General features: G+C 44.3%; 1 long non-coding RNA gene across 1 annotated transcript; it reads right to left on the minus strand.

Annotated features, from left to right (window-relative positions):
• Positions 1 to 1,759: 1,759 nt before the first annotated feature.
• On the minus strand, positions 1,760 to 8,677 carry LOC122544074. The gene is made up of 5 exons (XR_006310260.1): positions 8,575 to 8,677; positions 7,468 to 7,597; positions 4,576 to 4,707; positions 3,284 to 3,394; positions 1,760 to 2,302 (listed from the first exon to the last, which is right to left on the minus strand). It is a non-coding gene; the product is annotated as an uncharacterized LOC122544074 (long non-coding RNA).
• Between the last annotated feature and the right edge of the window lie 379 nt (positions 8,678 to 9,056).

Raw genomic sequence — 9,056 nt, forward strand, 5'->3', positions numbered from 1 at the left:
TTATCTGTACAATTGTTGGCTGCACCATTCTCTGATGAATGTTGGAAACAGACCCAGATCAATGGATTCACTTGCAATGCATTTGAGGTCAGTCAATTGTCCTTATTTATAGAGCAATATGTCCCTTGTTGAGGACAAAGTAAACGTGATGCAACACTATCAGAATAATGTTCACTGAGGAGATTTTTGCTGCTCCATTTCACTCACGTGTTCATGAGGAGATGACGCAGCTTAAAAACAGATATAACTTTCACCAAAATGAACAAATGGAATATCATCACAGGACGAAGGTGATTGGCATACCCACAGAGGAACAGACATAACTAATAATTATTTGTAATTTTCTTGGCTTCCTTTCAGTTCTGGTTAACGAGACAAATCATTAAGCATCCTTTGTCTCATTCATTTAGGTACTAACATAGACAGTTTATTTTGGTCGTGAGAATTAGGGTCATTGATCATTGATTGTGGTGACCATTCCTTTGATATTACTGGACGGTGCATGACATACACTTATTGTTGTAGATTCGTGACTACTTTTCCCAGGGATAGCTGTGGAGGCATTATCCTTGTGTATATTTAAGGCCGAGATAGATAGGTTCTCATCAGGAGGGGAGTCAAAGGTTGAGGGGAAAGGACAGAACAGAGGACATGAGGAGTCTCCAGTCATCCATGAACCTATGGAAGAGCAGTTCAGGCTAGAGGGGCTGAGTGGCTGATTGTTGTTGCTATTTCTTATGGCCTTCGGATATGGAACGCTCTTGAATTACTGCTGCAATGAAATTAAGATAAAAATAAGGACAAGATGGTTGAGCAACATTTAAAAACAAGACTTATACAGAATAATGTGGGCGGCACGGTGGCACAGTGGTTAGCACTGCTGCCTCACAGCGCCAGAGACCTGGGTTCAATTCCCGACTCAGGCGACTGACTGTGTGGAGTTTGCACATTCTCCCAGTGTCTGTGTGGGTTTTCTCCGGGTGCTCCGGTTTCCTCCCACAGACCAAAGATGTGCGGGTCAGGTAAATTGGCCATGCTAAATTGCCCGTAGTGTTAGGTAAGGGGTAAATGTGGGGGTATGGGTGGGTTGTGCTTCGGCGGGTCGGTGTGGACTTGTTGGGCCGAAGGGCCTGTTTCCACACTGTAAGTAATCTAATCTAATCTAATGCTCGGCGAGGAAAAGGCAGAAACTCTATATTATGTGCTTGTTTCAAAGTTTTCCATTGACACCAGGTTAATTGAATATAAGATAAATATTCTAAATCCAATCATTCCTTTCAACAGTAATTAACTGATCAAGCTCAACTCAAAGCTTTTGAATGGGATGTAATTAAATAGTTCAGGAGAGACACAGCAATGGCATAATTATATCACTATATATTACTAAAGTCTTGGCAATATCTGATGCGATTCCTAAGTTTCTATTACTAAATTGCCCGTAGTGTTAGGTTAAAGGGGTAAATGTGGGGGTATGGGTGGGTTGTGCTTCGGCGGGTCGGTGTGGACTTGTTGGGCCGAAGGGCCTGTTTCCACACTGTAAGTAATCTAATCTAATCTAATGCTCGGCGAGGAAAAGGCAGAAACTCTATATTATGTGCTTGTTTCAAAGTTTTCCATTGACACCACGTTAATTGAATATAAGATAAATATTCTAAATCCAATCATTCTTTTCAAGAGTAATTAACTGATCAAGCTCAACTCAAAGCTTTTGAATGGGATGTAATTAAATAGTTCAGGAGAGACACAGCAATGACATAATTATATCACTATATATTACTAAAGTCTTGGCAATATCTGATGCGATTCCTAAGTTTCTATTGCCCGACTGGTAAAATTTTAATTCTGACGATATCGATATTAGAGAAACGTGTTTACCTCAATTTTGAGAAGGAAGGTCATGGCTTGACAAGTTATTAACGTTGTTAAAGGTACAATTGAAATAGTTGAAAGGGCTAACCATGCAACCGTTGCAAGTTTTAAGATCGAAATTGCACTGAGAAAGTTACCCTTTTAGTGGCTGAGAAAGTACATCAAGAAAATGACGAATCATTGAACAACTCACTAAATCTCGGGCGTTCCGGAGACAAAGATTGAACAGGGAGAAGTGGTTAAACGTAACTGTTACCTGCATCCACTCTGGCCCCTCTCCGTTTCTCTCTATCGAGGGTCTGGCTATTGTAATGTAAAACATGACAGTAAAACCGTGCCCACCAAACCTTATGCAAGATTCAGTCTCCGTTGATTGAAGTAAAATACATGGGCGGGGTGGGGTGTTGAAATCACCGAATGTGGACGATGTTATCTGCACAAGTAGGTAAGCAATAAAGTCAACACAACACTCACTGATATCGAAAGTGATGATTGGTGTTTTGTAGATCAACTATGAAAGATGCAGGTCTCTCTGAGTGACAACTGTTTCAAAGACAACATTTCGCTGATATAAATAAATTTCAGACCAATCAGTGGGCAAGGTACAGACTTCAAAGAAAGGAACTGACTGTATTTGATGACCGAGCACTCACCATAATACACCCGCAAACACACACTCTAAAACAAACTAATGCAAACACTGACACCCTCTAACATGAAACGTTATTACACTAACTAGCACACTCGAACAATCTAACACACCAACTACCATACTAACACGCACACTAACACATTAACACACACACACTGCTCCATGTTACCTCAACAATATGACAATACCAAGAATTTAGGTTCATAGCAGATTCAGGAGTAGATTAGACAAAGATAAACTATTTTCACTATTGAGGGATTCTAGAGCGAGGGTACATCATCTTCAAATTCGGGACCGAGCGTTCAGGAGAAATGTTAAAAAGCGTTTTTGTATACAATGGATAGTAGAGGAACTCTCTTTCACAAACAGCAGTGGATGCTGGATCAATTGTTCATTGTATATCTGAGATGGAATTTTTTTTGTTAAACAAAGGTACCAAGGGAGTTGAGCCAAAGGCAAGTATATGTAATTAGGCCACAGATTAACCATGACCTCATTTTATGAAAGAACTGGCTTGAGGGGCTGAATGGCCTCCTCCTGTCCAAACCTCTGATGTTGCTTGAATCAACATTCCCAGATTTGTCTTCAGCGCGCTATTTGTAATGCCAACATGCTTGATTTTTGTGGAACCCCATGTCACACTACAGGGTTCTGTGTTCCCCTAAACTGGTGCTGATGCACTGTTATACTACCGAGTAATGACCCACCATTTACTGAAGTGATGAAACTGTCGGCCCAGCAATGCTGCAAGCCTACACTCACCATAATGTTGCAAATGTTCGCACATTACTTCTGGGATCGTGCACTTCCAACGGCTGTGAAGCTACTTATGTGCCTCCCGGTACACTCTGCCACACACACAATACGATCGGGCTGTCATAGAGTTAAACCCAACAGTTACAGACAGGTCAATGCTACAGCAATAGGGCGCATCAAAGGTTTCTCATCCATCTCTTATTACACATTGCCAGTGCAGTGAGACTTGAAACCAGAACTCCTCGCTCAGGGTTAGCGACACTGCCACTAAGCCACAAATGCCCTAAAGCAGCAAAAGTGACCTGTGCTCCTGTTTGAGCAACTACCCCTGTTGCATGCTGACAGTGACCCAACTGCAATGTTAAAGAACACAAGTGGCCTATAGTTCTGAACCATGCTGAGCAGATTCTACTGTCCCTGAGATCTGCAGAACAACGAAAAGGCCTTTCAAACCATCAAATGGAGGGCAGAGACAAAGCAGTAATTCTTCTGATCCGATTTAGTTGAGGTTGGCACTCAACCTGGTGCTGCCTTAATACCAGAAAGGCTGTTAACTTCTTGAAGCTTCCCACTCGATCACTCCTTAACCTTTTCAGTTATAAAAGAAAACAAGGAAACAAGAGGCACTGTTTTCTGCTTATTTAGCAAGAGTTAGAATGGAGCGATATCCCAGTCCACATGGAAACAGGGGAATTTCTTTCCAGAAACTTTGCAATTGCACGACTAATGATGCATTATCATCTGGCGCATCGAGCAGAACAACGCTGTAGAACTAAGTTGTTGAAAGACTGTCAGGGATACTAATTACCAATTACCTCTTGGATTCCTTTAAGGGATTATCTGTCGTTAAATATGATAGCTGGGGAGCGTAATCATTCTCCCTCATATTCATTAAACTCCCCAATACCAATCGATCCTATTCTGTGTGCTACCGGCGAAGTCAATCCAGTTCCACCCGTTCAGAATTCGCGTCAGCACCCGACACAGCTTTGATCTCTTGGCTCAGCATCAGCAATCCCTATGCTTGCCTCTGGTATTTTTGTACGTCGCTATTTCCTCCTTGGGGAGCCCTCTGTCTGTCAGATACTCGTTGGGGATTGACATGGTTGTGTCAAATCCCAAGCCCCAGTTACTTTAGCCCCAGGCTTCAAACCTGTTTAAAAACGACAGGGCCACAATCCGACAGGACCCAGTTAACCAGCGGCCCAATGAAAAACCAAACGTCTACCCACCCTCCCCGCCAAACTCAACCCCAGACAGGAGATGAATCCTCGTGGTAATACATAGATAAAACTCACCTGAACCCCACAGCGTGCAGCCTGTGAAACAGGCCTCATGACTGGGTCCCTCTCTGGAGAAAGCACTTGTTTGAAGGTTTCCTGGGCCCAAACTCTCTCTTTCTTCGAATCTTCAAGTGGCCAGAATGATTCCTTTTGGAGTAAAGAGGCAACATTAGTTGAAATGCAAAAGAGCAAGATCTTTTACAGAGAGATTGCACAGCAAGATTCCAGGTTTTCCTCTCTCAGTGACACAATCTCTCAACAATATCTAAACACAAACTTATCGGGAGATGAGTTGAGTTTCATGTTGAAAATTTTTTTTTGAAATGATGGGTTAGCTGACTAAACCACTCACAACCTGCAACAATGGCGTTTCAGCATCTGACGCACAGCAGCATCCTATATGTGACAATGCTGCTGCACCGCGATAATCTGATCATTTTTTATTTCCCTCTGTGATGCTGGTTCAGTTTAACTATTTCCTATCACCCCAGAATTGAACATTACAAGTATTTCACAATCTCACAATGCCTCTCCATCTCTCTCTCCTTCTATTTCTCCTGCTCTCCCCATTTTTCAATTCTTTCTCTCACTCCCTTTCTCTCCATGTCAAATTTTATCATCCTGCCCTCTCTATGATCCACCTTACTCTGACAGTGTGACAAGTATTTCCAGACGGTCAGATATTTTGGGTTTTAATTCCATCCTGAGGGAGTCCTGCCTCCCAGATCCTGGGGGTTAACCTGTTTGTGTCACAATCCCAAGGCCCCAGTTTCTCTCACTCCAGCCTTTAAAACTGCTTTTAAAACGACAAGGCTGCAAACTGACAGGACCAGTTAAACAGAAGCCACTAGAAACCAGGCTCCCCACGCTCCCAACCCCAGACCCACCCACACCCCCAGAGGAGATGAAACCTCGGGATAATAAGCAGACCACAACTCCCATGGGCCCCAGAGAGTGCAGCTTGGCAAACAGGCCTAAGGCCCGTGCTCCCCTTCTGGAAGTTGTGCTTGTCCAAGGCTTTCCTGGCCCCAATTATTTTGGATCTTCACTTTGCAGCTTTCCCAACAAAAAGTCCTTGGTTAATAAAGAGAAAAGCTAAGTTGTAAGCGGGGAGAGGGAGACCGAGCACATTGATGCAAAATTACACAGCAAGATCCCAGGTTTAGACGCTCCCCTCTTCATCATCCCCAACGCACTGCGTAAAATCACAGCAACATCATAATTCAAACAAATAATAAGACTGCAATTAACCCGAGACTGAAACATTTATAAACATACACAAACAAACTTAACCAGACTGGGAGAGTTGTTCACTCTCAGGAGAGAGAGAGAGAGACAGAGAGAGAGAAAATGAGAGAGAGAGAGCAGGGTTTGTGAATGAATCTGACCAGCTCCTCTCCACATTTATTCTCATTGAGTGGTTTGTGGACACCACCCCAGCAATCTCTGACATATTGCAATGCCTGTCAGTCTGCTCCCTTGAGAGGGCTCTGTGTGACCGAGATGTTAATTCCTGGGACAGGAGCCTTGTTGGATCTTGCTGCCCACTGCTTTGTTAGTCGTGTCAGTGCAGTTTGAATATATCAAACATTGGGCCTACACTATTGTACAAGAGCCTGACTGTAGACACCCTGACACAAACAGGGCTGGGAAGAGAGGCAGACATTTGCTGAGGATCTCTCAGGATTTTCTTGCCGTAAGGGCGATTCCCACAATTAAACTCTCTCTCTCTCTGTCCCTATTTCTCTCTGTCTCTGTCTGTATCTCCCTGCCCTGTTCTACATGCAATCATTTCTATCTTGACTTTCATTCCCTTATTTACTTTCCCTTTCTCAAAAATATTGGCAGAATTTAGGAATTTAAAACATTGATCACATTCCTGACCCTCAACACACACATTTCACCCTCTCTAGTGCCTCATCAGTCCCCCAACACACACTCCCCCAACATAGGGCTGGACTGTACACAGGATTTGTCAGGAGGTGTCTCAGTGAGGGTCAGAGCTCAAGTATTGTCACTGAAATGTCTGTGCGTTTGTGTGTGTCGGAGAGAGAGAGAGAGCGCAAGCACGAGAGAGAGTGATTGAGAGAGATACCATGCCTCGGTGTGCGTATGTCTGTGTGAGAGAGGGATTGTCTGTGTCACTGAGAGGAGAAAACCTGGGATCTTCCCGTGCTATCTCCCTGTAAAAGATTTTCCTCCTTTGCCTTTCAACTAATTCTGCCTCTTTCCTCCCAAAGGGATCTTTTCGGCTACTTGAAGATTCAAAGAGAGAGAGTTTGGGGTCTGGAAATCTTCAAACACGAGCTTTCTCCAGAGAGGGTACCGGACCTAAGGGCTGTTAGACAGACTGCTCCAGGTGGGGCCCACATGAGTTTTGTCTGTGTGTTACCCCGAGGCGTCATCTCCTCTCTGGGGTGGGGGATGGTTCCTGGCTTTTTACAGGTGAAAGTGAGGACTGCCGATGCTGGAGATCAATGTCCAGATTAGAGTGGTGCTGGTCAGGCAGCATCCAAGGAGCAAGACCCAGGGGATGATCGCTCACTCTCTCACGCACATGCACACAGGCATGATCTCTCTGTCTCTGTCTCTCTCTCTCTCTCACAGTCTCTCTCTCTCAGACACACACATACGCATATACAGAGACACACACACACACATACAGACATACACACACACACACAGGCATGGTGTCTCTCTCTCTCTCTCTCACAAGTATTGTCACTGAAGCATCTATGGGTGCTTGTGTGTGTTTGTTTGCGAGAGATAGAGACCAACACACACATTTCTGTGTGTGTGTGAGAGAGAGACCATGCCTCTGTTAACCAGAGGCCTGTAAAAATATACATCCCGCCCTCCTCCCGGACTGGAGATTAAACCTCGGGTTAATACACAGACAAAACTGACCTGGACCCCACTGTATGCAGGCTGTCAAACAGGCCTCAGGACTGAGATCCCCTCTGGAGAAAACTCTTGTTGGAAGGTTTCCTGGTCCTAAACTCTCTCGCTTCAAATCTTCAAGTGGCCAGAAAGTTCCCTTTGAGAGGAAAGAGGCAACATTAGTTGAAATGCAAATCAGGAAAGTTTTATACAGAGAGATAGCACAGCAAGATCCCAGATTTTGACCACTCAGTGACACAGGCAATGTCTCAGCAACATCCCAGCATCCACATATCTGCACAGTAGCTCAGTGGTTAGCATCGCTGCCTCACAGCACCAAGGTCCCAGGTTTGATTCCAGCCTCGGGCAACTGTCGGTGTGGGGTTTGTACCTTCTCCCCGTGTCTGTGTGGGTTTCCTCCCGCTGTCCAAAGATGTGCAGGCCAGGTGAATTGGTCATGTTATATTGCCCATAGTGTTAGGTGTAGGGGTCTGGGTGTGTTGCGGGTCGGTGTGGACTTGTTAGGCCGAAGGGCCTGATTCCAAACTCTAAGTAATCTAATCATTTCAGTTTTTATGTTGAACAATTTTTTGAGATGTTGGGTTTGCTGAGTAAATCACTCACTGCATGCAGCAATGGCATTTTTACTTTCCTCAGTGATGCTGGTTTAGTTTAATTATATCCTGTCACCCCAGAATTGAACATTATAGCTATTTCACAACCTCACAATGTCTCTCTCTCTCTCTTTTTCTCCCTCTCTCTCCCACCTCTCTGCCTCCTTGTTTCTCCTGCTCTCTCAACTAATTAATTCTTTCTCTCACTCACTTTCTCTCACTGTCGAATTTTATCATGCTGCCCCTCTCTATGACCCAGTTTACTTTGACAGTGTGACAAACCTTCACAGAGTGTCAGATATTTTGGATGTTAATTCCTTCCTCAGATCCTGGGGGGTTGACCTGTTAGTGACACAATCCCAAGGCCCCGACTAATTTAACATCAGGCTTCAAACCTATTTTAAAAACAACAGGGCCTCTTTCTGACAGGACACAATTAACCAGAGGCCCCTACACTGCAGACACCCCCCCCCCCCAAAAGGAGACTAACCCTCGGGGTAATAAACAGACCACAACTCACCGAGATTCCACGGGCTGCACCCTGGCGAACAGTTCTCAGGCCTCTGGAGGTTGTACTTTTCTAAGGATTTCGTGGTTCCAATCATTTTGGATCTTCAAATTGTAGCTTTCCCAACAAACGTCCCTCGGAACAAAAGAGAGAAAAGGTGAGTGGAACACTTTGATGCAAAATTGCACGGCAAAATCCGAGGTTTAAAAGCACCTCCCCTTCACCATTCGCATTCCTAATGTATTGCATAAGCTCACAGGAACATAAAAATACAAACAAAACATTTAGACAACAATTAAACAGAGGCTGGAAGCATTAACAAACACACACACACACACAGACTAGGAGAACTGCTCACTTTCGAGAGAGAGACAGATAAAGAACAGGATTTGAGAATCAACCTGACAGTTATTTGTTCACATTTATTCTGGGTCAGGGGTTTGTGGACTCCTCCCCTGCAATCTCTGACCCATTGCAACGTCTGTCATTCTGCT

Source organism: Chiloscyllium plagiosum, chromosome 46, assembly GCF_004010195.1.
Source record: "Chiloscyllium plagiosum isolate BGI_BamShark_2017 chromosome 46, ASM401019v2, whole genome shotgun sequence".
NCBI lineage: Eukaryota > Metazoa > Chordata > Chondrichthyes > Orectolobiformes > Hemiscylliidae > Chiloscyllium > Chiloscyllium plagiosum.